Source organism: Schistocerca americana, unplaced genomic scaffold (genome assembly GCF_021461395.2).
Source record: "Schistocerca americana isolate TAMUIC-IGC-003095 unplaced genomic scaffold, iqSchAmer2.1 HiC_scaffold_139, whole genome shotgun sequence".
In the NCBI taxonomy this organism is placed as follows: Eukaryota; Metazoa; Arthropoda; class Insecta; order Orthoptera; family Acrididae; genus Schistocerca; species Schistocerca americana.
In genome coordinates, this window is record NW_025725470.1 from 318,507 (window position 1) to 338,686 (window position 20,180).

Sequence of the window (20,180 nt, forward strand, 5' to 3'; positions counted from 1 at the left end):
CGTGAAGGCGATTACGAAGGTTTCGGGTACAGATGGTAGCAGATGCATGTTAGTAAGTCTTGCTTAAAGTGATGAAAAAGTGTTTCCGCCCGGGATCGAAGCGGGGACCTTCTGCGTGTTAGGCAGACGTGATAACCGCTACACCACGGAAACTGCTTGTGTGCACCTTACTTCACAGACAACTTGTACTGATGTTGCCATCGTAACTCAAAAATTCAATAAATGTGGTACTTGCAAAACGAAGGGACATGCAGCAGATCCACACACGACGTGGCTCATTGGAGGACAGTACGACATAGGCAAGAAAATACTGTTCCCGCCCGGGATCGAACCGGGGACCTTCTGCGTGTGAAGCAGACGTGATAACCGCTAAACTACGGAAACGACGGACCCGAGGAGTCCATCCTTGTTCACTCGAACTTGCCTCAGCCTTTCTCTAGTCCGCGAATGCACACACGACAGTTCTTTTGTCAGCCTGGAACCCATCACAGCCGAGGGCTCAAGAAGTCTTCGGGGTGCTCGAGAGGGTGTCTGCCGTAGCACCCCTAACGAGATAGCGGCGTTTCACGCAGTCGTTATTGCAAGTCATACCAGCAAAAGCAATCACTTTCTCAGCAGCAGGCAGTGCGAGCCCAGCGGCAGCTCTACATGAAGGTACCAATAGCCCAGGAAGGCCGCCGACTGCGGGAATTCGCGCCGCCCCCATCCCGCCAGCGTACACGAGACTTCCAGGGCACCCTGGACGACATCTAGGGACTGCAACAATTGGCGTTCGCCGTGTCACAGGGCTCGTTGGTCTAGGGGTATGATTCCTGCTTAGGGTGCAGGAGGTCCCGGGTTCAAATCCCGGACGAGCCCTAGCGTTTTGTGCAAACTGATCGCACGTCAGTGGCTGAGTCAGCGCAAAAAGCTCGCCGTCAATATCAAATGAATTTCTTATTCGATGTGAGCAATTGACACTCTGGTCCGACGCGTGAAGGCGATTACGAAGTTTTCGGGTACAGATGGTAGCAGATGCATGTTAGTAAGTCTTGCTTAAAGTGATGAAAAAGTGTTTCCGCCCGGGATCGAAGCGGGGACCTTCTGCGTGTTAGGCAGACGTGATAACCGCTACACCACGGAAACTGCTTGTGTGCACCTTACTTCACAGACAACTTGTACTGATGTTGCCATCGTAACTCAAAAATTCAATAAATGTGGTACTTGCAAAACGAAGGGACATGCAGCAGATCCACACACGACGTGGCTCATTGGAGGACAGTACGACATAGGCAAGAAAATACTGTTCCCGCCCGGGATCGAACCGGGGACCTTCTGCGTGTGAAGCAGACGTGATAACCGCTAAACTACGGAAACGACGGACCCGAGGAGTCCATCCTTGTTCACTCGAACTTGCCTCAGCCTTTCTCTAGTCCGCGAATGCACACACGACAGTTCTTTTGTCAGCCTGGAACCCATCACAGCCGAGGGCTCAAGAAGTCTTCGGGGTGCTCGAGAGGGTGTCTGCCGTAGCACCCCTAACGAGATAGCGGCGTTTCACGCAGTCGTTATTGCAAGTCATACCAGCAAAAGCAATCACTTTCTCAGCAGCAGGCAGTGCGAGCCCAGCGGCAGCTCTACATGAAGGTACCAATAGCCCAGGAAGGCCGCCGACTGCGGGAATTCGCGCCGCCCCCATCCCGCCAGCGTACACGAGACTTCCAGGGCACCCTGGACGACATCTAGGGACTGCAACAATTGGCATTCGCCGTGTCACAGGGCTCGTTGGTCTAGGGGTATGATTCCTGCTTAGGGTGCAGGAGGTCCCGGGTTCAAATCCCGGACGAGCCCTAGCGTTTTGTGCAAACTGATCGCACGTCAGTGGCTGAGTCAGCGCAAAAAGCTCGCCGTCAATATCAAATGAATTTCTTATTCGATGTGAGCAATTGACACTCTGGTCCGACGCGTGAAGGCGATTACGAAGGTTTCGGGTACAGATGGTAGCAGATGCATGTTAGTAAGTCTTGCTTAAAGTGATGAAAAAGTGTTTCCGCCCGGGATCGAAGCGGGGACCTTCTGCGTGTTAGGCAGACGTGATAACCGCTACACCACGGAAACTGCTTGTGTGCACCTTACTTCACAGACAACTTGTAGTGATGTTGCCATCGTAACTCAAAAATTCAATAAATGTGGTACTTGCAAAACGAAGGGACATGCAGCAGATCCACACACGACGTGGCTCATTGGAGGACAATACGACATAGGCAGGAAAAAACTGTTCCCGCCCGGGATCGAACCGGGGACCTTCTGCGTGTGAAGCAGACGTGATAACCGCTAAACTACGGAAACGACGGACCCGAGGAGTCCATCCTTGTTCACTCGAACTTGCCTCAGCCTTTCTCTAGTCCGCGAATGCACACACGACAGTTCTTTTGTCAGCCTGGAACCCATCACAGCCGAGGGCTCAAGAAGTCTTCGGGGTGCTCGAGAGGGTGTCTGCCGTAGCACCCCTAACGAGATAGCGGCGTTTCACGCAGTCGTTATTGCAAGTCATACCAGCAAAAGCAATCACTATCTCAGCAGCAGGCAGTGCGAGCCCAGCGGCAGCTCTACATGAAGGTACCAATAGCCCAGGAAGGCCGCCGACTGCGGGAATTCGCGCCGCCCCCATCCCGCCAGCGTACACGAGACTTCCAGGGCACCCTGGACGACATCTAGGGACTGCAACAATTGGCGTTCGCCGTGTCACAGGGCTCGTTGGTCTAGGGGTATGATTCCTGCTTAGGGTGCAGGAGGTCCCGGGTTCAAATCCCGGACGAGCCCTAGCGTTTTGTGCAAACTGATCGCACGTCAGTGGCTGAGTCAGCGCAAAAAGCTCGCCGTCAATATCAAATGAATTTCTTATTCGATGTGAGCAATTGACACTCTGGTCCGACGCGTGAAGGCGATTACGAAGGTTTCGGGTACAGATGGTAGCAGATGCATGTTAGTAAGTCTTGCTTAAAGTGATGAAAAAGTGTTTCCGCCCGGGATCGAAGCGGGGACCTTCTGCGTGTTAGGCAGACGTGATAACCGCTACACCACGGAAACTGCTTGTGTGCACCTTACTTCACAGACAACTTGTACTGATGTTGCCATCGTAACTCAAAAATTCAATAAATGTGGTACTTGCAAAACGAAGGGACATGCAGCAGATCCACACACGACGTGGCTCATTGGAGGACAGTACGACATAGGCAAGAAAATACTGTTCCCGCCCGGGATCGAACCGGGGACCTTCTGCGTGTGAAGCAGACGTGATAACCGCTAAACTACGGAAACGACGGACCCGAGGAGTCCATCCTTGTTCACTCGAACTTGCCTCAGCCTTTCTCTAGTCCGCGAATGCACACACGACAGTTCTTTTGTCAGCCTGGAACCCATCACAGCCGAGGGCTCAAGAAGTCTTCGGGGTGCTCGAGAGGGTGTCTGCCGTAGCACCCCTAACGAGATAGCGGCGTTTCACGCAGTCGTTATTGCAAGTCATACCAGCAAAAGCAATCACTTTCTCAGCAGCAGGCAGTGCGAGCCCAGCGGCAGCTCTACATGAAGGTACCAATAGCCCAGGAAGGCCGCCGACTGCGGGAATTCGCGCCGCCCCCATCCCGCCAGCGTACACGAGACTTCCAGGGCACCCTGGACGACATCTAGGGACTGCAACAATTGGCGTTCGCCGTGTCACAGGGCTCGTTGGTCTAGGGGTATGATTCCTGCTTAGGGTGCAGGAGGTCCCGGGTTCAAATCCCGGACGAGCCCTAGCGTTTTGTGCAAACTGATCGCACGTCAGTGGCTGAGTCAGCGCAAAAAGCTCGCCGTCAATATCAAATGAATTTCTTATTCGATGTGAGCAATTGACACTCTGGTCCGACGCGTGAAGGCGATTACGAAGGTTTCGGGTACAGATGGTAGCAGATGCATGTTAGTAAGTCTTGCTTAAAGTGATGAAAAAGTGTTTCCGCCCGGGATCGAAGCGGGGACCTTCTGCGTGTTAGGCAGACGTGATAACCGCTACACCACGGAAACTGCTTGTGTGGACCTTACTTCACAGACAACTTGTACTGATGTTGCCATCGTAACTCAAAAATTCAATAAATGTGGTACTTGCAAAACGAAGGGACATGCAGCAGATCCACACACGACGTGGCTCATTGGAGGACAATACGACATAGGCAAGAAAATACTGTTCCCGCCCGGGATCGAACCGGGGACCTTCTGCGTGTGAAGCAGACGTGATAACCGCTAAACTACGGAAACGACGGACCCGAGGAGTCCATCCTTGTTCACTCGAACTTGCCTCAGCCTTTCTCTAGTCCGCGAATGCACACACGACAGTTCTTTTGTCAGCCTGGAACCCATCACAGCCGAGGGCTCAAGAAGTCTTCGGGGTGCTCGAGAGGGTGTCTGCCGTAGCACCCCTAACGAGATAGCGGCGTTTCACGCAGTCGTTATTGCAAGTCATACCAGCAAAAGCAATCACTTTCTCAGCAGCAGGCAGTGCGAGCCCAGCGGCAGCTCTACATGAAGGTACCAATAGCCCAGGAAGGCCGCCGACTGCGGGAATTCGCGCCGCCCCCATCCCGCCAGCGTACACGAGACTTCCAGGGCACCCTGGACGACATCTAGGGACTGCAACAATTGGCGTTCGCCGTGTCACAGGGCTCGTTGGTCTAGGGGTATGATTCCTGCTTAGGGTGCAGGAGGTCCCGGGTTCAAATCCCGGACGAGCCCTAGCGTTTTGTGCAAACTGATCGCACGTCAGTGGCTGAGTCAGCGCAAAAAGCTCGCCGTCAATATCAAATGAATTTCTTATTCGATGTGAGCAATTGACACTCTGGTCCGACGCGTGAAGGCGATTACGAAGGTTTCGGGTACAGATGGTAGCAGATGCATGTTAGTAAGTCTTGCTTAAAGTGATGAAAAAGTGTTTCCGCCCGGGATCGAAGCGGGGACCTTCTGCGTGTTAGGCAGACGTGATAACCGCTACACCACGGAAACTGCTTGTGTGCACCTTACTTCACAGACAACTTGTAGTGATGTTGCCATCGTAACTCAAAAATTCAATAAATGTGGTACTTGCAAAACGAATGGACATGCAGCAGATCCACACACGACGTGGCTCATTGGAGGACAGTACGACATAGGCAAGAAAATACTGTTCCCGCCCGGGATCGAACCGGGGACCTTCTGCGTGTGAAGCAGACGTGATAACCGCTAAACTACGGAAACGACGGACCTGAGGAGTCCATCCTTGTTCACTCGAACTTGCCTCAGCCTTTCTCTAGTCCGCGAATGCACACACGACAGTTCTTTTGTCAGCCTGGAACCCATCACAGCCGAGGGCTCAAGAAGTCTTCGGGGTGCTCGAGAGGGTGTCTGCCGTAGCACCCCTAACGAGATAGCGGCGTTTCACGCAGTCGTTATTGCAAGTCATACCAGCAAAAGCAATCACTTTCTCAGCAGCAGGCAGTGCGAGCCCAGCGGCAGCTCTACATGAAGGTACCAATAGCCCAGGAAGGCCGCCGACTGCGGGAATTCGCGCCGCCCCCATCCCGCCAGCGTACACGAGACTTCCAGGGCACCCTGGACGACATCTAGGGACTGCAACAATTGGCGTTCGCCGTGTCACAGGGCTCGTTGGTCTAGGGGTATGATTCCTGCTTAGGGTGCAGGAGGTCCCGGGTTCAAATCCCGGACGAGCCCTAGCGTTTTGTGCAAACTGATCGCACGTCAGTGGCTGAGTCAGCGCAAAAAGCTCGCCGTCAATATCAAATGAATTTCTTATTCGATGTGAGCAATTGACACTCTGGTCCGACGCGTGAAGGCGATTACGAAGGTTTCGGGTACAGATGGTAGCAGATGCATGTTAGTAAGTCTTGCTTAAAGTGATGAAAAAGTGTTTCCGCCCGGGATCGAAGCGGGGACCTTCTGCGTGTTAGGCAGACGTGATAACCGCTACACCACGGAAACTGCTTGTGTGCACCTTACTTCACAGACAACTTGTACTGATGTTGCCATCGTAACTCAAAAATTCAATAAATGTGGTACTTGCAAAACGAAGGGACATGCAGCAGATCCACACACGACGTGGCTCATTGGAGGACAATACGACATAGGCAGGAAAAAACTGTTCCCGCCCGGGATCGAACCGGGGACCTTCTGCGTGTGAAGCAGACGTGATAACCGCTACACTACGGAAACGACGGACCCGAGGAGTCCATCCTTGTTCACTCGAACTTGCCTCAGCCTTTCTCTAGTCCGCGAATGCACACACGACAGTTCTTTTGTCAGCCTGGAACCCATCACAGCCGAGGGCTCAAGAAGTCTTCGGGGTGCTCGAGAGGGTGTCTGCCGTAGCACCCCTAACGAGATAGCGGCGTTTCACGCAGTCGTTATTGCAAGTCATACCAGCAAAAGCAATCACTTTCTCAGCAGCAGGCAGTGCGAGCCCAGCGGCAGCTCTACATGAAGGTACCAATAGCCCAGGAAGGCCGCCGACTGCGGGAATTCGCGCCGCCCCCATCCCGCCAGCGTACACGAGACTTCCAGGGCACCCTGGACGACATCTAGGGACTGCAACAATTGGCGTTCGCCGTGTCACAGGGCTCGTTGGTCTAGGGGTATGATTCCTGCTTAGGGTGCAGGAGGTCCCGGGTTCAAATCCCGGACGAGCCCTAGCGTTTTGTGCAAACTGATCGCACGTCAGTGGCTGAGTCAGCGCAAAAAGCTCGCCGTCAATATCAAATGAATTTCTTATTCGATGTGAGCAATTGACACTCTGGTCCGACGCGTGAAGGCGATTACGAAGGTTTCGGGTACAGATGGTAGCAGATGCATGTTAGTAAGTCTTGCTTAAAGTGATGAAAAAGTGTTTCCGCCCGGGATCGAAGCGGGGACCTTCTGCGTGTTAGGCAGACGTGATAACCGCTACACCACGGAAACTGCTTGTGTGCACCTTACTTCACAGACAACGTGTAGTGATGTTGCCATCGTAACTCAAAAATTCGATAAATGTGGTACTTGCAAAACGAAGGGACATGCAGCAGATCCACACACGACGTGGCTCATTGGAGGACAGTACGACATAGGCAAGAAAATACTGTTCCCGCCCGGGATCGAACCGGGGACCTTCTGCGTGTGAAGCAGACGTGATAACCGCTAAACTACGGAAACGACGGACCTGAGGAGTCCATCCTTGTTCACTCGAACTTGCCTCAGCCTTTCTCTAGTCCGCGAATGCACACACGACAGTTCTTTTGTCAGCCTGGAACCCATCACAGCCGAGGGCTCAAGAAGTCTTCGGGGTGCTCGAGAGGGTGTCTGCCGTAGCACCCCTAACGAGATAGCGGCGTTTCACGCAGTCGTTATTGCAAGTCATACCAGCAAAAGCAATCACTTTCTCAGCAGCAGGCAGTGCGAGCCCAGCGGCAGCTCTACATGAAGGTACCAATAGCCCAGGAAGGCCGCCGACTGCGGGAATTCGCGCCGCCCCCATCCCGCCAGCGTACACGAGACTTCCAGGGCACCCTGGACGACATCTAGGGACTGCAACAATTGGCGTTCGCCGTGTCACAGGGCTCGTTGGTCTAGGGGTATGATTCCTGCTTAGGGTGCAGGAGGTCACGGGTTCAAATCCCGGACGAGCCCTAGCGTTTTGTGCAAACTGATCGCACGTCAGTGGCTGAGTCAGCGCAAAAAGCTCGCCGTCAATATCAAATGAATTTCTTATTCGATGTGAGCAATTGACACTCTGGTCCGACGCGTGAAGGCGATTACGAAGGTTTCGGGTACAGATGGTAGCAGATGCATGTTAGTAAGTCTTGCTTAAAGTGATGAAAAAGTGTTTCCGCCCGGGATCGAAGCGGGGACCTTCTGCGTGTTAGGCAGACGTGATAACCGCTACACCACGGAAACTGCTTGTGTGCACCTTACTTCACAGACAACTTGTACTGATGTTGCCATCGTAACTCAAAAATTCAATAAATGTGGTACTTGCAAAACGAAGGGACATGCAGCAGATCCACACACGACGTGGCTCATTGGAGGACAATACGACATAGGCAGGAAAAAACTGTTCCCGCCCGGGATCGAACCGGGGACCTTCTGCGTGTGAAGCAGACGTGATAACCGCTACACTACGGAAACGACGGACCCGAGGAGTCCATCCTTGTTCACTCGAACTTGTCTCAGCCTTTCTCAAGTCCGCGAATGCACACACGACAGTTCTTTTGTCAGCCTGGAACCCATCACAGCCGAGGGCTCAAGAAGTCTTCGGGGTGCTCGAGAGGGTGTCTGCCGTAGCACCCCTAACGAGATAGCGGAGTTTCGCGCGGTCGTTATTGAAAGTCATATCAGCAAAAGCAATCACTTTCTCAGCAGCAGGCAGTGCGAGCCCAGCGGCAGCTCTACATGAAGGTACCAATAGCCCAGGAAGGCCGCCGACTGCGGGAATTCGCGCCGCCCCCATCCCGCCAGCGTACACGAGACTTCCAGGGCACCCTGGACGACATCTAGGGACTGCAATAATTGGCATTCGCCGTGTCACAGGGCTCGTTGGTCTAGGGGTATGATTCCTGCTTAGGGTGCAGGAGGTCCCGGGTTCAAATCCCGGACGTGCCCTAGCGTTTTGTGCAAACTGATCGCACGTCAGTGGCTGAGTCAGCGCGAAAAGCTCGCCGTCAATATCAAATGAATTTCTTATTCGATGTGAGCAATTGACACTCTGGTCCGACGCGTGAAGGCGATTACGAAGGTTTCGGGTACAGATGGTAGCAGATGCATGTTAGTAAGTCTTGCTTAAAGTGATGAAAAAGTGTTTCCGCCCGGGATCGAACCGGGGACCTTCTGCGTGTTAGGCAGACGTGATAACCGCTACACCACGGAAACTGCTTGTGTGCACCTTACTTCACAGACAACTTGTACTGATGTTGCCATCGTAACTCAAAAATTCAATAAATGTGGTACTTGCAAAACGAAGGGACATGCAGCAGATCCACACACGACGTGGCTCATTGGAGGACAGTACGACATAGGCAAGAAAATACTGTTCCCGCCCGGGATCGAACCGGGGACCTTCTGCGTGTGAAGCAGACGTGATAACCGCTAAACTACGGAAACGACGGACCCGAGGAGTCCATCCTTGTTCACTCGAACTTGCCTCAGCCTTTCTCTAGTCCGCGAATGCACACACGACAGTTCTTTTGTCAGCCTGGAACCCATCACAGCCGAGGGCTCAAGAAGTCTTCGGGGTGCTCGAGAGGGTGTCTGCCGTAGCACCCCTAACGAGATAGCGGCGTTTCACGCAGTCGTTATTGCAAGTCATACCAGCAAAAGCAATCACTTTCTTAGCAGCAGGCAGTGCGAGCCCAGCGGCAGCTCTACATGAAGGTACCAATAGCCCAGGAAGGCCGCCGACTGCGGGAATTCGCGCCGCCCCCATCCCGCCAGCGTACACGAGACTTCCAGGGCACCCTGGACGACATCTAGGGACTGCAACAATTGGCATTCGCCGTGTCACAGGGCTCGTTGGTCTAGGGGTATGATTCCTGCTTAGGGTGCAGGAGGTCCCGGGTTCAAATCCCGGACGAGCCCTAGCGTTTTGTGCAAACTGATCGCACGTCAGTGGCTGAGTCAGCGCAAAAAGCTCGCCGTCAATATCAAATGAATTTCTTATTCGATGTGAGCAATTGACACTCTGGTCCGACGCGTGAAGGCGATTACGAAGGTTTCGGGTACAGATGGTAGCAGATGCATGTTAGTAAGTCTTGCTTAAAGTGATGAAAAAGTGTTTCCGCCCGGGATCGAAGCGGGGACCTTCTGCGTGTTAGGCAGACGTGATAACCGCTACACCACGGAAACTGCTTGTGTGCACCTTACTTCACAGACAACTTGTAGTGATGTTGCCATCGTAACTCAAAAATTCAATAAATGTGGTACTTGCAAAACGAAGGGACATGCAGCAGATCCACACACGACGTGGCTCATTGGAGGACAATACGACATAGGCAAGAAAATACTGTTTCCGCCCGGGATCGAACCGGGGACCTTCTGCGTGTGAAGCAGACGTGATAACCGCTACACTACGGAAACGACGGACCCGAGGAGTCCATCCTTGTTCACTCGAACTTGCCTCAGCCTTTCTCAAGTCCGCGAATGCACACACGACAGTTCTTTTGTCAGCCTGGAACCCATCACAGCCGAGGGCTCAAGAAGTCTTCGGGGTGCTCGAGAGGGTGTCTGCCGTAGCACCCCTAACGAGATAGCGGCGTTTCACGCAGTCGTTATTGCAAGTCATACCAGCAAAAGCAATCACTTTCTCAGCAGCAGGCAGTGCGAGCCCAGCGGCAGCTCTACATGAAGGTACCAATAGCCCAGGAAGGCCGCCGACTGCGGGAATTCGCGCCGCCCCCATCCCGCCAGCGTACACGAGACTTCCAGGGCACCCTGGACGACATCTAGGGACTGCAACAATTGGCATTCGCCGTGTCACAGGGCTCGTTGGTCTAGGGGTATGATTCCTGCTTAGGGTGCAGGAGGTCCCGGGTTCAAATCCCGGACGAGCCCTAGCGTTTTGTGCAAACTGATCGCACGTCAGTGGCTGAGTCAGCGCAAAAAGCTCGCCGTCAATATCAAATGAATTTCTTATTCGATGTGAGCAATTGACACTCTGGTCCGACGCGTGAAGGCGATTACGAAGGTTTCGGGTACAGATGGTAGCAGATGCATGTTAGTAAGTCTTGCTTAAAGTGATGAAAAAGTGTTTCCGCCCGGGATCGAAGCGGGGACCTTCTGCGTGTTAGGCAGACGTGATAACCGCTACACCACGGAAACTGCTTGTGTGCACCTTACTTCACAGACAACTTGTACTGATGTTGCCATCGTAACTCAAAAATTCAATAAATGTGGTACTTGCAAAACGAAGGGACATGCAGCAGATCCACACACGACGTGGCTCATTGGAGGACAGTACGACATAGGCAAGAAAATACTGTTCCCGCCCGGGATCGAACCGGGGACCTTCTGCGTGTGAAGCAGACGTGATAACCGCTAAACTACGGAAACGACGGACCCGAGGAGTCCATCCTTGTTCACTCGAACTTGCCTCAGCCTTTCTCTAGTCCGCGAATGCACACACGACAGTTCTTTTGTCAGCCTGGAACCCATCACAGCCGAGGGCTCAAGAAGTCTTCGGGGTGCTCGAGAGGGTGTCTGCCGTAGCACCCCTAACGAGATAGCGGCGTTTCACGCAGTCGTTATTGCAAGTCATACCAGCAAAAGCAATCACTTTCTCAGCAGCAGGCAGTGCGAGCCCAGCGGCAGCTCTACATGAAGGTACCAATAGCCCAGGAATGCCGCCGACTGCGGGAATTCGCGCCGCCCCCATCCCGCCAGCGTACACGAGACTTCCAGGGCACCCTGGACGACATCTAGGGACTGCAACAATTGGCGTTCGCCGTGTCACAGGGCTCGTTGGTCTAGGGGTATGATTCCTGCTTAGGGTGCAGGAGGTCCCGGGTTCAAATCCCGGACGAGCCCTAGCGTTTTGTGCAAACTGATCGCACGTCAGTGGCTGAGTCAGCGCAAAAAGCTCGCCGTCAATATCAAATGAATTTCTTATTCGATGTGAGCAATTGACACTCTGGTCCGACGCGTGAAGGCGATTACGAAGGTTTCGGGTACAGATGGTAGCAGATGCATGTTAGTAAGTCTTGCTTAAAGTGATGAAAAAGTGTTTCCGCCCGGGATCGAAGCGGGGACCTTCTGCGTGTTAGGCAGACGTGATAACCGCTACACCACGGAAACTGCTTGTGTGCACCTTACTTCACAGACAACTTGTAGTGATGTTGCCATCGTAACTCAAAAATTCAATAAATGTGGTACTTGCAAAACGAAGGGACATGCAGCAGATCCACACACGACGTGGCTCATTGGAGGACAATACGACATAGGCAAGAAAATACTGTTTCCGCCCGGGATCGAACCGGGGACCTTCTGCGTGTGAAGCAGACGTGATAACCGCTACACTACGGAAACGACGGACCCGAGGAGTCCATCCTTGTTCACTCGAACTTGCCTCAGCCTTTCTCAAGTCCGCGAATGCACACACGACAGTTCTTTTGTCAGCCTGGAACCCATCACAGCCGAGGGCTCAAGAAGTCTTCGGGGTGCTCGAGAGGGTGTCTGCCGTAGCACCCCTAACGAGATAGCGGCGTTTCACGCAGTCGTTATTGCAAGTCATACCAGCAAAAGCAATCACTTTCTCAGCAGCAGGCAGTGCGAGCCCAGCGGCAGCTCTACATGAAGGTACCAATAGCCCAGGAAGGCCGCCGACTGCGGGAATTCGCGCCGCCCCCATCCCGCCAGCGTACACGAGACTTCCAGGGCACCCTGGACGACATCTAGGGACTGCAACAATTGGCATTCGCCGTGTCACAGGGCTCGTTGGTCTAGGGGTATGATTCCTGCTTAGGGTGCAGGAGGTCCCGGGTTCAAATCCCGGACGAGCCCTAGCGTTTTGTGCAAACTGATCGCACGTCAGTGGCTGAGTCAGCGCAAAAAGCTCGCCGTCAATATCAAATGAATTTCTTATTCGATGTGAGCAATTGACACTCTGGTCCGACGCGTGAAGGCGATTACGAAGGTTTCGGGTACAGATGGTAGCAGATGCATGTTAGTAAGTCTTGCTTAAAGTGATGAAAAAGTGTTTCCGCCCGGGATCGAACCGGGGACCTTCTGCGTGTTAGGCAGACGTGATAACCGCTACACCACGGAAACTGCTTGTGTGCACCTTACTTCACAGACAACTTGTAGTGATGTTGCCATCGTAACTCAAAAATTCAATAAATGTGGTACTTGCAAAACGAAGGGACATGCAGCAGATCCACACACGACGTGGCTCATTGGAGGACAATACGACATAGGCAGGAAAATACTGTTGCCGCCCGGGATCGAACCGGGGACCTTCTGCGTGTGAAGCAGACGTGATAACCGCTACACTACGGAAACGACGGACCCGAGGAGTCCATCCTTGTTCACTCGAACTTGCCTCAGCCTTTCTCAAGTCCGCGAATGCACACACGACAGTTCTTTTGTCAGCCTGGAACCCATCACAGCCGAGGGCTCAAGAAGTCTTCGGGGTGCTCGAGAGGGTGTCTGCCGTAGCACCCCTAACGAGATAGCGGCGTTTCACGCAGTCGTTATTGCAAGTCATACCAGCAAAAGCAATCACTTTCTCAGCAGCAGGCAGTGCGAGCCCAGCGGCAGCTCTACATGAAGGTACCAATAGCCCAGGAAGGCCGCCGACTGCGGGAATTCGCGCCGCCCCCATCCCGCCAGCGTACACGAGACTTCCAGGGCACCCTGGACGACATCTAGGGACTGCAACAATTGGCATTCGCCGTGTCACAGGGCTCGTTGGTCTAGGGGTATGATTCCTGCTTAGGGTGCAGGAGGTCCCGGGTTCAAATCCCGGACGAGCCCTAGCGTTTTGTGCAAACTGATCGCACGTCAGTGGCTGAGTCAGCGCAAAAAGCTCGCCGTCAATATCAAATGAATTTCTTATTCGATGTGAGCAATTGACACTCTGGTCCGACGCGTGAAGGCGATTACGAAGGTTTCGGGTACAGATGGTAGCAGATGCATGTTAGTAAGTCTTGCTTAAAGTGATGAAAAAGTGTTTCCGCCCGGGATCGAAGCGGGGACCTTCTGCGTGTTAGGCAGACGTGATAACCGCTACACCACGGAAACTGCTTGTGTGCACCTTACTTCACAGACAACTTGTACTGATGTTGCCATCGTAACTCAAAAATTCAATAAATGTGGTACTTTGCAAAACGAAGGGACATGCAGCAGATCCACACACGACGTGGCTCATTGGAGGACAGTACGACATAGGCAAGAAAATACTGTTCCCGCCCGGGATCGAACCGGGGACCTTCTGCGTGTGAAGCAGACGTGATAACCGCTAAACTACGGAAACGACGGACCCGAGGAGTCCATCCTTGTTCACTCGAACTTGCCTCAGCCTTTCTCTAGTCCGCGAATGCACACACGACAGTTCTTTTGTCAGCCTGGAACCCATCACAGCCGAGGGCTCAAGAAGTCTTCGGGGTGCTCGAGAGGGTGTCTGCCGTAGCACCCCTAACGAGATAGCGGCGTTTCACGCAGTCGTTATTGCAAGTCATACCAGCAAAAGCAATCACTTTCTCAGCAGCAGGCAGTGCCAGCCCAGCGGCAGCTCTACATGAAGGTACCAATAGCCCAGGAAGGCCGCCGACTGCGGGAATTCGCGCCGCCCCCATCCCGCCAGCGTACACGAGACTTCCAGGGCACCCTGGACGACATCTAGGGACTGCAACAATTGGCGTTCGCCGTGTCACAGGGCTCGTTGGTCTAGGGGTATGATTCCTGCTTAGGGTGCAGGAGGTCCCGGGTTCAAATCCCGGACGAGCCCTAGCGTTTTGTGCAAACTGATCGCACGTCAGTGGCTGAGTCAGCGCAAAAAGCTCGCCGTCAATATCAAATGAATTTCTTATTCGATGTGAGCAATTGACACTCTGGTCCGACGCGTGAAGGCGATTACGAAGGTTTCGGGTACAGATGGTAGCAGATGCATGTTAGTAAGTCTTGCTTAAAGTGATGAGAAAGTGTTTCCGCCCGGGATCGAACCGGGGACCTTCTGCGTGTTAGGCAGACGTGATAACCGCTACACCACGGAAACTGCTTGTGTGCACCTTACTTCACAGACAACTTGTACTGATGTTGCCATCGTAACTCAAAAATTCAATAAATGTGGTACTTGCAAAACGAAGGGACATGCAGCAGATCCACACACGACGTGGCTCATTGGAGGACAGTACGACATAGGCAAGAAAATACTGTTCCCGCCCGGGATCGAACCGGGGACCTTCTGCGTGTGAAGCAGACGTGATAACCGCTAAACTACGGAAACGACGGACCCGAGGAGTCCATCCTTGTTCACTCGAACTTGCCTCAGCCTTTCTCTAGTCCGCGAATGCACACACGACAGTTCTTTTGTCAGCCTGGAACCCATCACAGCCGAGGGCTCAAGAAGTCTTCGGGGTGCTCGAGAGGGTGTCTGCCGTAGCACCCCTAACGAGATAGCGGCGTTTCACGCAGTCGTTATTGCAAGTCATACCAGCAAAAGCAATCACTTTCTCAGCAGCAGGCAGTGCGAGCCCAGCGGCAGCTCTACATGAAGGTACCAATAGCCCAGGAAGGCCGCCGACTGCGGGAATTCGCGCCGCCCCCATCCCGCCAGCGTACACGAGACTTCCAGGGCACCCTGGACGACATCTAGGGACTGCAACAATTGGCATTCGCCGTGTCACAGGGCTCGTTGGTCTAGGGGTATGATTCCTGCTTAGGGTGCAGGAGGTCCCGGGTTCAAATCCAGGACGAGCCCTAGCGTTTTGTGCAAACTGATCGCACGTCAGTGGCTGAGTCAGCGCAAAAAGCTCGCCGTCAATATCAAATGAATTTCTTATTCGATGTGAGCAATTGACACTCTGGTCCGACGCGTGAAGGCGATTACGAAGGTTTCGGGTACAGATGGTAGCAGATGCATGTTAGTAAGTCTTGCTTAAAGTGATGAAAAAGTGTTTCCGCCCGGGATCGAAGCGGGGACCTTCTGCGTGTTAGGCAGACGTGATAACCGCTACACCACGGAAACTGCTTGTGTGCACCTTACTTCACAGACAACTTGTACTGATGTTGCCATCGTAACTCAAAAATTCAATAAATGCGGTACTTGCAAAACGAAGGGACATGCAGCAGATCCACACACGACGTGGCTCATTGGAGGACAATACGACATAGGCAGGAAAATACTGTTGCCGCCCGGGATCGAACCGGGGACCTTCTGCGTGTGAAGCAGACGTGATAACCGCTACACTACGGAAACGACGGACCCGAGGAGTCCATCCTTGTTCACTCGAACTTGCCTCAGCCTTTCTCAAGTCCGCGAATGCACACACGACAGTTCTTTTGTCAGCCTGGAACCCATCACAGCCGAGGGCTCAAGAAGTCTTCGGGGTGCTCGAGAGGGTGTCTGCCGTAGCACCCCTAACGAGATAGCGGCGTTTCACGCAGTCGTTATTGCAAGTCATACCAGCAAAAGCAATCACTTTCTCAGCAGCAGGCAGTGCGAGCCCAGCGGCAGCTCTACATGAAGGTACCAATAGCCCAGGAAGGCCGCCGACTGCGGGAATTCGCGCCGCCCCCATCCCGCCAGCGTACACGAGACTTCCAGGGCACCCTGGACGACATCTAGGGACTGCAACAATTGGCATTCGCCGTGTCACAGGGCTCGTTGGTCTAGGGGTATGATTCCTGCTTAGGGTGCAGGAGGTCCCGGGTTCAAATCCCGGACGAGCCCTAGCGTTTTGTGCAAACTGATCGCACGTCAGTGGCTGAGTCAGCGCAAAAAGCTCGCCGTCAATATCAAATGAATTTCTTATTCGATGTGAGCAATTGACACTCTGGTCCGACGCGTGAAGGCGATTACGAAGGTTTCGGGTACAGATGGTAGCAGATGCATGTTAGTAAGTCTTGCTTAAAGTGATGAAAAAGTGTTTCCGCCCGGGATCGAAGCGGGGACCTTCTGCGTGTTAGGCAGACGTGATAACCGCTACACCACGGAAACTGCTTGTGTGCACCTTACTTCACAGACAACTTGTACTGATGTTGCCATCGTAACTCAAAAATTCAATAAATGTGGTACTTGCAAAACGAAGGGACATGCAGCAGATCCACACACGACGTGGCTCATTGGAGGACAGTACGACATAGGCAAGAAAATACTGTTCCCGCCCGGGATCGAACCGGGGACCTTCTGCGTGTGAAGCAGACGTGATAACCGCTAAACTACGGAAACGACGGACCCGAGGAGTCCATCCTTGTTCACTCGAACTTGCCTCAGCCTTTCTCTAGTCCGCGAATGCACACACGACAGTTCTTTTGTCAGCCTGGAACCCATCACAGCCGAGGGCTCAAGAAGTCTTCGGGGTGCTCGAGAGGGTGTCTGCCGTAGCACCCCTAACGAGATAGCGGCGTTTCACGCAGTCGTTATTGCAAGTCATACCAGCAAAAGCAATCACTTTCTCAGCAGCAGGCAGTGCGAGCCCAGCGGCAGCTCTACATGAAGGTACCAATAGCCCAGGAAGGCCGCCGACTGCGGGAATTCGCGCCGCCCCCATCCCGCCAGCGTACACGAGACTTCCAGGGCACCCTGGACGACATCTAGGGACTGCAACAATTGGCGTTCGCCGTGTCACAGGGCTCGTTGGTCTAGGGGTATGATTCCTGCTTAGGGTGCAGGAGGTCCCGGGTTCAAATCCCGGACGAGCCCTAGCGTTTTGTGCAAACTGATCGCACGTCAGTGGCTGAGTCAGCGCAAAAAGCTCGCCGTCAATATCAAATTAATTTCTTATTCGATGTGAGCAATTGACACTCTGGTCCGACGCGTGAAGGCGATTACGAAGGTTTCGGGTACAGATGGTAGCAGATGCATGTTAGTAAGTCTTGCTTAAAGTGATGAAAAAGTGTTTCCGCCCGGGATCGAACCGGGGACCTTCTGCGTGTTAGGCAGACGTGATAACCGCTACACCACGGAAACTGCTTGTGTGCACCTTACTTCACAGACAACTTGTAGTGATGTTGCCATCGTAACTCAAAAATTCAATAAATGTGGTACTTGCAAAACGAAGGGACATGCAGCAGATCCACACACGACGTGGCTCATTGGAGGACAGTACGACATAGGCAAGAAAATACTGTTCCCGCCCGGGATCGAACCGGGGACCTTCTGCGTGTGAAGCAGACGTGATAACCGCTAAACTACGGAAACGACGGACCCGAGGAGTCCATCCTTGTTCACTCGCACTTGCCTCAGCCTTTCTCTAGTCCGCGAATGCACACACGACAGTTCTTTTGTCAGCCTGGAACCCATCACAGCCGAGGGCTCAAGAAGTCTTCGGGGTGCTCGAGAGGGTGTCTGCCGTAGCACCCCTAACGAGATAGCGGCGTTTCACGCAGTCGTTATTGCAAGTCATACCAGCAAAAGCAATCACTTTCTCAGCAGCAGGCAGTGCGAGCCCAGCGGCAGCTCTACATGAAGGTACCAATAGCCCAGGAAGGCCGCCGACTGCGGGAATTCGCGCCGCCCCCATCCCGCCAGCGTACACGAGACTTCCAGGGCACCCTGGACGACATCTAGGGACTGCAACAATTGGCATTCGCCGTGTCACAGGGCTCGTTGGTCTAGGGGTATGATTCCTGCTTAGGGTGCAGGAGGTCCCGGGTTCAAATCCCGGACGAGCCCTAGCGTTTTGTGCAAACTGATCGCACGTCAGTGGCTGAGTCAGCGCAAAAAGCTCGCCGTCAATATCAAATGAATTTCTTATTCGATGTGAGCAATTGACACTCTGGTCCGACGCGTGAAGGCGATTACGAAGGTTTCGGGTACAGATGGTAGCAGATGCATGTTAGTAAGTCTTGCTTAAAGTGATGAAAAAGTGTTTCCGCCCGGGATCGAACCGGGGACCTTCTGCGTGTTAGGCAGACGTGATAACCGCTACACCACGGAAACTGCTTGTGTGCACCTTACTTCACAGACAACTTGTAGTGATGTTGCCATCGTAACTCAAAAATTCAATAAATGTGGTACTTGCAAAACGAAGGGACATGCAGCAGATCCACACACGACGTGGCTCATTGGAGGACAATACGACATAGGCAAGAAAATACTGTTTCCGCCCGGGATCGAACCGGGGACCTTCTGCGTGTGAAGCAGACGTGATAACCGCTACACTACGGAAACGACGGACCCGAGGAGTCCATCCTTGTTCACTCGAACTTGCCTCAGCCTTTCTCAAGTCCGCGAATGCACACACGACAGTTCTTTTGTCAGCCTGGAACCCATCACAGCCGAGGGCTCAAGAAGTCTTCGGGGTGCTCGAGAGGGTGTCTGCCGTAGCACCCCTAACGAGATAGCGGCGTTTCACGCAGTCGTTATTGCAAGTCATACCAGCAAAAGCAATCACTTTCTCAGCAGCAGGCAGTGCGAGCCCAGCGGCAGCTCTACATGAAGGTACCAATAGCCCAGGAAGGCCGCCGACTGCGGGAATTCGCGCCGCCCCCATCCCGCCAGCGTACACGAGACTTCCAGGGCACCCTGGACGACATCTAGGGACTGCAACAATTGGCATTCGCCGTGTCACAGGGCTCGTTGGTCTAGGGGTATGATTCCTGCTTAGGGTGCAGGAGGTCCCGGGTTCAAATCCCGGACGAGCCCTAGCGTTTTGTGCAAACTGATCGCACGTCAGTGGCTGAGTCAGCGCAAAAAGCTCGCCGTCAATATCAAATGAATTTCTTATTCGATGTGAGCAATTGACACTCTGGTCCGACGCGTGAAGGCGATTACGAAGGTTTCGGGTACAGATGGTAGCAGATGCATGTTAGTAAGTCTTGCTTAAAGTGATGAAAAAGTGTTTCCGCCCGGGATCGAAGCGGGGACCTTCTGCGTGTTAGGCAGACGTGATAACCGCTACACCACGGAAACTGCTTGTGTGCACCTTACTTCACAGACAACTTGTAGTGATGTTGCCATCGTAACTCAAAAATTCAATAAATGTGGTACTTGCAAAACGAAGGGACATGCAGCAGATCCACACACGACGTGGCTCATTGGAGGACAATACGACATAGGCAAGAAAATACTGTTTCCGCCCGGGATCGAACCGGGGACCTTCTGCGTGTGAAGCAGACGTGATAACCGCTACACTACGGAAACGACGGACCCGAGGAGTCCATCCTTGTTCACTCGAACTTGCCTCAGCCTTTCTCAAGTCCGCGAATGCACACACGACAGTTCTTTTGTCAGCCTGGAACCCATCACAGCCGAGGGCTCAAGAAGTCTTCGGGGTGCTCGAGAGGGTGTCTGCCGTAGCACCCCTAACGAGATAGCGGCGTTTCACGCAGTCGTTATTGCAAGTCATACCAGCAAAAGCAATCACTTTCTCAGCAGCAGGCAGTGCGAGCCCAGCGGCAGCTCTACATGAAGGTACCAATAGCCCAGGAAGGCCGCCGACTGCGGGAATTCGCGCCGCCCCCATCCCGCCAGCGTACACGAGACTTCCAGGGCACCC

At 53.3% G+C, this 20,180-nt stretch overlaps 62 non-coding genes across 62 annotated transcripts; 20 read left to right on the top strand and 42 right to left on the bottom strand.

Annotated features, from left to right (window-relative positions):
* Positions 1-80: 80 nt before the first annotated feature.
* Positions 81-153, bottom strand: Trnav-aac. Its single transcript has one exon. It is a non-coding gene; the product is annotated as a tRNA-Val (tRNA).
* A 158-nt stretch (positions 154-311) lies between these two features.
* On the bottom strand, positions 312-384 carry Trnav-cac. Its single transcript has one exon. It is a non-coding gene; the product is annotated as a tRNA-Val (tRNA).
* A 402-nt stretch (positions 385-786) lies between these two features.
* On the top strand, positions 787-858 carry Trnap-agg. The gene has a single exon. It is a non-coding gene; the product is annotated as a tRNA-Pro (tRNA).
* A 194-nt stretch (positions 859-1,052) lies between these two features.
* Positions 1,053-1,125, bottom strand: Trnav-aac. The gene has a single exon. It is a non-coding gene; the product is annotated as a tRNA-Val (tRNA).
* Positions 1,126-1,283: 158 nt separating this feature from the next.
* Trnav-cac lies at positions 1,284-1,356 on the bottom strand. The gene has a single exon. It is a non-coding gene; the product is annotated as a tRNA-Val (tRNA).
* A 402-nt stretch (positions 1,357-1,758) lies between these two features.
* Trnap-agg lies at positions 1,759-1,830 on the top strand. The gene has a single exon. It is a non-coding gene; the product is annotated as a tRNA-Pro (tRNA).
* A 194-nt stretch (positions 1,831-2,024) lies between these two features.
* Positions 2,025-2,097, bottom strand: Trnav-aac. Its single transcript has one exon. It is a non-coding gene; the product is annotated as a tRNA-Val (tRNA).
* A 158-nt stretch (positions 2,098-2,255) lies between these two features.
* Trnav-cac lies at positions 2,256-2,328 on the bottom strand. The gene has a single exon. It is a non-coding gene; the product is annotated as a tRNA-Val (tRNA).
* A 402-nt stretch (positions 2,329-2,730) lies between these two features.
* On the top strand, positions 2,731-2,802 carry Trnap-agg. The gene has a single exon. It is a non-coding gene; the product is annotated as a tRNA-Pro (tRNA).
* Positions 2,803-2,996: 194 nt separating this feature from the next.
* On the bottom strand, positions 2,997-3,069 carry Trnav-aac. The gene has a single exon. It is a non-coding gene; the product is annotated as a tRNA-Val (tRNA).
* Positions 3,070-3,227: 158 nt separating this feature from the next.
* Positions 3,228-3,300, bottom strand: Trnav-cac. The gene has a single exon. It is a non-coding gene; the product is annotated as a tRNA-Val (tRNA).
* Positions 3,301-3,702: 402 nt separating this feature from the next.
* On the top strand, positions 3,703-3,774 carry Trnap-agg. Its single transcript has one exon. It is a non-coding gene; the product is annotated as a tRNA-Pro (tRNA).
* A 194-nt stretch (positions 3,775-3,968) lies between these two features.
* On the bottom strand, positions 3,969-4,041 carry Trnav-aac. Its single transcript has one exon. It is a non-coding gene; the product is annotated as a tRNA-Val (tRNA).
* A 158-nt stretch (positions 4,042-4,199) lies between these two features.
* On the bottom strand, positions 4,200-4,272 carry Trnav-cac. The gene has a single exon. It is a non-coding gene; the product is annotated as a tRNA-Val (tRNA).
* Positions 4,273-4,674: 402 nt separating this feature from the next.
* Trnap-agg lies at positions 4,675-4,746 on the top strand. Its single transcript has one exon. It is a non-coding gene; the product is annotated as a tRNA-Pro (tRNA).
* Positions 4,747-4,940: 194 nt separating this feature from the next.
* On the bottom strand, positions 4,941-5,013 carry Trnav-aac. The gene has a single exon. It is a non-coding gene; the product is annotated as a tRNA-Val (tRNA).
* A 158-nt stretch (positions 5,014-5,171) lies between these two features.
* Positions 5,172-5,244, bottom strand: Trnav-cac. The gene has a single exon. It is a non-coding gene; the product is annotated as a tRNA-Val (tRNA).
* Positions 5,245-5,646: 402 nt separating this feature from the next.
* On the top strand, positions 5,647-5,718 carry Trnap-agg. Its single transcript has one exon. It is a non-coding gene; the product is annotated as a tRNA-Pro (tRNA).
* A 194-nt stretch (positions 5,719-5,912) lies between these two features.
* On the bottom strand, positions 5,913-5,985 carry Trnav-aac. Its single transcript has one exon. It is a non-coding gene; the product is annotated as a tRNA-Val (tRNA).
* A 158-nt stretch (positions 5,986-6,143) lies between these two features.
* On the bottom strand, positions 6,144-6,216 carry Trnav-cac. Its single transcript has one exon. It is a non-coding gene; the product is annotated as a tRNA-Val (tRNA).
* A 402-nt stretch (positions 6,217-6,618) lies between these two features.
* Positions 6,619-6,690, top strand: Trnap-agg. Its single transcript has one exon. It is a non-coding gene; the product is annotated as a tRNA-Pro (tRNA).
* Positions 6,691-6,884: 194 nt separating this feature from the next.
* On the bottom strand, positions 6,885-6,957 carry Trnav-aac. The gene has a single exon. It is a non-coding gene; the product is annotated as a tRNA-Val (tRNA).
* A 158-nt stretch (positions 6,958-7,115) lies between these two features.
* Trnav-cac lies at positions 7,116-7,188 on the bottom strand. Its single transcript has one exon. It is a non-coding gene; the product is annotated as a tRNA-Val (tRNA).
* Positions 7,189-7,590: 402 nt separating this feature from the next.
* Trnap-agg lies at positions 7,591-7,662 on the top strand. The gene has a single exon. It is a non-coding gene; the product is annotated as a tRNA-Pro (tRNA).
* A 194-nt stretch (positions 7,663-7,856) lies between these two features.
* Trnav-aac lies at positions 7,857-7,929 on the bottom strand. Its single transcript has one exon. It is a non-coding gene; the product is annotated as a tRNA-Val (tRNA).
* A 158-nt stretch (positions 7,930-8,087) lies between these two features.
* Positions 8,088-8,160, bottom strand: Trnav-cac. The gene has a single exon. It is a non-coding gene; the product is annotated as a tRNA-Val (tRNA).
* A 402-nt stretch (positions 8,161-8,562) lies between these two features.
* Trnap-agg lies at positions 8,563-8,634 on the top strand. Its single transcript has one exon. It is a non-coding gene; the product is annotated as a tRNA-Pro (tRNA).
* Positions 8,635-8,828: 194 nt separating this feature from the next.
* On the bottom strand, positions 8,829-8,901 carry Trnav-aac. Its single transcript has one exon. It is a non-coding gene; the product is annotated as a tRNA-Val (tRNA).
* A 158-nt stretch (positions 8,902-9,059) lies between these two features.
* Trnav-cac lies at positions 9,060-9,132 on the bottom strand. The gene has a single exon. It is a non-coding gene; the product is annotated as a tRNA-Val (tRNA).
* Positions 9,133-9,534: 402 nt separating this feature from the next.
* Trnap-agg lies at positions 9,535-9,606 on the top strand. The gene has a single exon. It is a non-coding gene; the product is annotated as a tRNA-Pro (tRNA).
* A 194-nt stretch (positions 9,607-9,800) lies between these two features.
* Positions 9,801-9,873, bottom strand: Trnav-aac. Its single transcript has one exon. It is a non-coding gene; the product is annotated as a tRNA-Val (tRNA).
* Positions 9,874-10,031: 158 nt separating this feature from the next.
* Trnav-cac lies at positions 10,032-10,104 on the bottom strand. Its single transcript has one exon. It is a non-coding gene; the product is annotated as a tRNA-Val (tRNA).
* Positions 10,105-10,506: 402 nt separating this feature from the next.
* Trnap-agg lies at positions 10,507-10,578 on the top strand. The gene has a single exon. It is a non-coding gene; the product is annotated as a tRNA-Pro (tRNA).
* A 194-nt stretch (positions 10,579-10,772) lies between these two features.
* Positions 10,773-10,845, bottom strand: Trnav-aac. The gene has a single exon. It is a non-coding gene; the product is annotated as a tRNA-Val (tRNA).
* A 158-nt stretch (positions 10,846-11,003) lies between these two features.
* On the bottom strand, positions 11,004-11,076 carry Trnav-cac. The gene has a single exon. It is a non-coding gene; the product is annotated as a tRNA-Val (tRNA).
* A 402-nt stretch (positions 11,077-11,478) lies between these two features.
* Trnap-agg lies at positions 11,479-11,550 on the top strand. Its single transcript has one exon. It is a non-coding gene; the product is annotated as a tRNA-Pro (tRNA).
* Positions 11,551-11,744: 194 nt separating this feature from the next.
* Trnav-aac lies at positions 11,745-11,817 on the bottom strand. Its single transcript has one exon. It is a non-coding gene; the product is annotated as a tRNA-Val (tRNA).
* A 158-nt stretch (positions 11,818-11,975) lies between these two features.
* On the bottom strand, positions 11,976-12,048 carry Trnav-cac. Its single transcript has one exon. It is a non-coding gene; the product is annotated as a tRNA-Val (tRNA).
* A 402-nt stretch (positions 12,049-12,450) lies between these two features.
* Positions 12,451-12,522, top strand: Trnap-agg. The gene has a single exon. It is a non-coding gene; the product is annotated as a tRNA-Pro (tRNA).
* Positions 12,523-12,716: 194 nt separating this feature from the next.
* Trnav-aac lies at positions 12,717-12,789 on the bottom strand. The gene has a single exon. It is a non-coding gene; the product is annotated as a tRNA-Val (tRNA).
* Positions 12,790-12,947: 158 nt separating this feature from the next.
* Positions 12,948-13,020, bottom strand: Trnav-cac. Its single transcript has one exon. It is a non-coding gene; the product is annotated as a tRNA-Val (tRNA).
* A 402-nt stretch (positions 13,021-13,422) lies between these two features.
* On the top strand, positions 13,423-13,494 carry Trnap-agg. The gene has a single exon. It is a non-coding gene; the product is annotated as a tRNA-Pro (tRNA).
* Positions 13,495-13,688: 194 nt separating this feature from the next.
* On the bottom strand, positions 13,689-13,761 carry Trnav-aac. Its single transcript has one exon. It is a non-coding gene; the product is annotated as a tRNA-Val (tRNA).
* Positions 13,762-13,920: 159 nt separating this feature from the next.
* On the bottom strand, positions 13,921-13,993 carry Trnav-cac. The gene has a single exon. It is a non-coding gene; the product is annotated as a tRNA-Val (tRNA).
* A 402-nt stretch (positions 13,994-14,395) lies between these two features.
* Positions 14,396-14,467, top strand: Trnap-agg. Its single transcript has one exon. It is a non-coding gene; the product is annotated as a tRNA-Pro (tRNA).
* A 194-nt stretch (positions 14,468-14,661) lies between these two features.
* On the bottom strand, positions 14,662-14,734 carry Trnav-aac. The gene has a single exon. It is a non-coding gene; the product is annotated as a tRNA-Val (tRNA).
* Positions 14,735-14,892: 158 nt separating this feature from the next.
* Trnav-cac lies at positions 14,893-14,965 on the bottom strand. Its single transcript has one exon. It is a non-coding gene; the product is annotated as a tRNA-Val (tRNA).
* A 402-nt stretch (positions 14,966-15,367) lies between these two features.
* Positions 15,368-15,439, top strand: Trnap-agg. Its single transcript has one exon. It is a non-coding gene; the product is annotated as a tRNA-Pro (tRNA).
* A 194-nt stretch (positions 15,440-15,633) lies between these two features.
* Trnav-aac lies at positions 15,634-15,706 on the bottom strand. The gene has a single exon. It is a non-coding gene; the product is annotated as a tRNA-Val (tRNA).
* A 158-nt stretch (positions 15,707-15,864) lies between these two features.
* Positions 15,865-15,937, bottom strand: Trnav-cac. The gene has a single exon. It is a non-coding gene; the product is annotated as a tRNA-Val (tRNA).
* Positions 15,938-16,339: 402 nt separating this feature from the next.
* On the top strand, positions 16,340-16,411 carry Trnap-agg. The gene has a single exon. It is a non-coding gene; the product is annotated as a tRNA-Pro (tRNA).
* Positions 16,412-16,605: 194 nt separating this feature from the next.
* Trnav-aac lies at positions 16,606-16,678 on the bottom strand. The gene has a single exon. It is a non-coding gene; the product is annotated as a tRNA-Val (tRNA).
* A 158-nt stretch (positions 16,679-16,836) lies between these two features.
* Trnav-cac lies at positions 16,837-16,909 on the bottom strand. The gene has a single exon. It is a non-coding gene; the product is annotated as a tRNA-Val (tRNA).
* Positions 16,910-17,311: 402 nt separating this feature from the next.
* Positions 17,312-17,383, top strand: Trnap-agg. The gene has a single exon. It is a non-coding gene; the product is annotated as a tRNA-Pro (tRNA).
* Positions 17,384-17,577: 194 nt separating this feature from the next.
* On the bottom strand, positions 17,578-17,650 carry Trnav-aac. Its single transcript has one exon. It is a non-coding gene; the product is annotated as a tRNA-Val (tRNA).
* Positions 17,651-17,808: 158 nt separating this feature from the next.
* On the bottom strand, positions 17,809-17,881 carry Trnav-cac. Its single transcript has one exon. It is a non-coding gene; the product is annotated as a tRNA-Val (tRNA).
* Positions 17,882-18,283: 402 nt separating this feature from the next.
* On the top strand, positions 18,284-18,355 carry Trnap-agg. Its single transcript has one exon. It is a non-coding gene; the product is annotated as a tRNA-Pro (tRNA).
* A 194-nt stretch (positions 18,356-18,549) lies between these two features.
* Positions 18,550-18,622, bottom strand: Trnav-aac. The gene has a single exon. It is a non-coding gene; the product is annotated as a tRNA-Val (tRNA).
* A 158-nt stretch (positions 18,623-18,780) lies between these two features.
* Positions 18,781-18,853, bottom strand: Trnav-cac. Its single transcript has one exon. It is a non-coding gene; the product is annotated as a tRNA-Val (tRNA).
* A 402-nt stretch (positions 18,854-19,255) lies between these two features.
* Positions 19,256-19,327, top strand: Trnap-agg. The gene has a single exon. It is a non-coding gene; the product is annotated as a tRNA-Pro (tRNA).
* Positions 19,328-19,521: 194 nt separating this feature from the next.
* Positions 19,522-19,594, bottom strand: Trnav-aac. Its single transcript has one exon. It is a non-coding gene; the product is annotated as a tRNA-Val (tRNA).
* A 158-nt stretch (positions 19,595-19,752) lies between these two features.
* Trnav-cac lies at positions 19,753-19,825 on the bottom strand. The gene has a single exon. It is a non-coding gene; the product is annotated as a tRNA-Val (tRNA).
* Between the last annotated feature and the right edge of the window lie 355 nt (positions 19,826-20,180).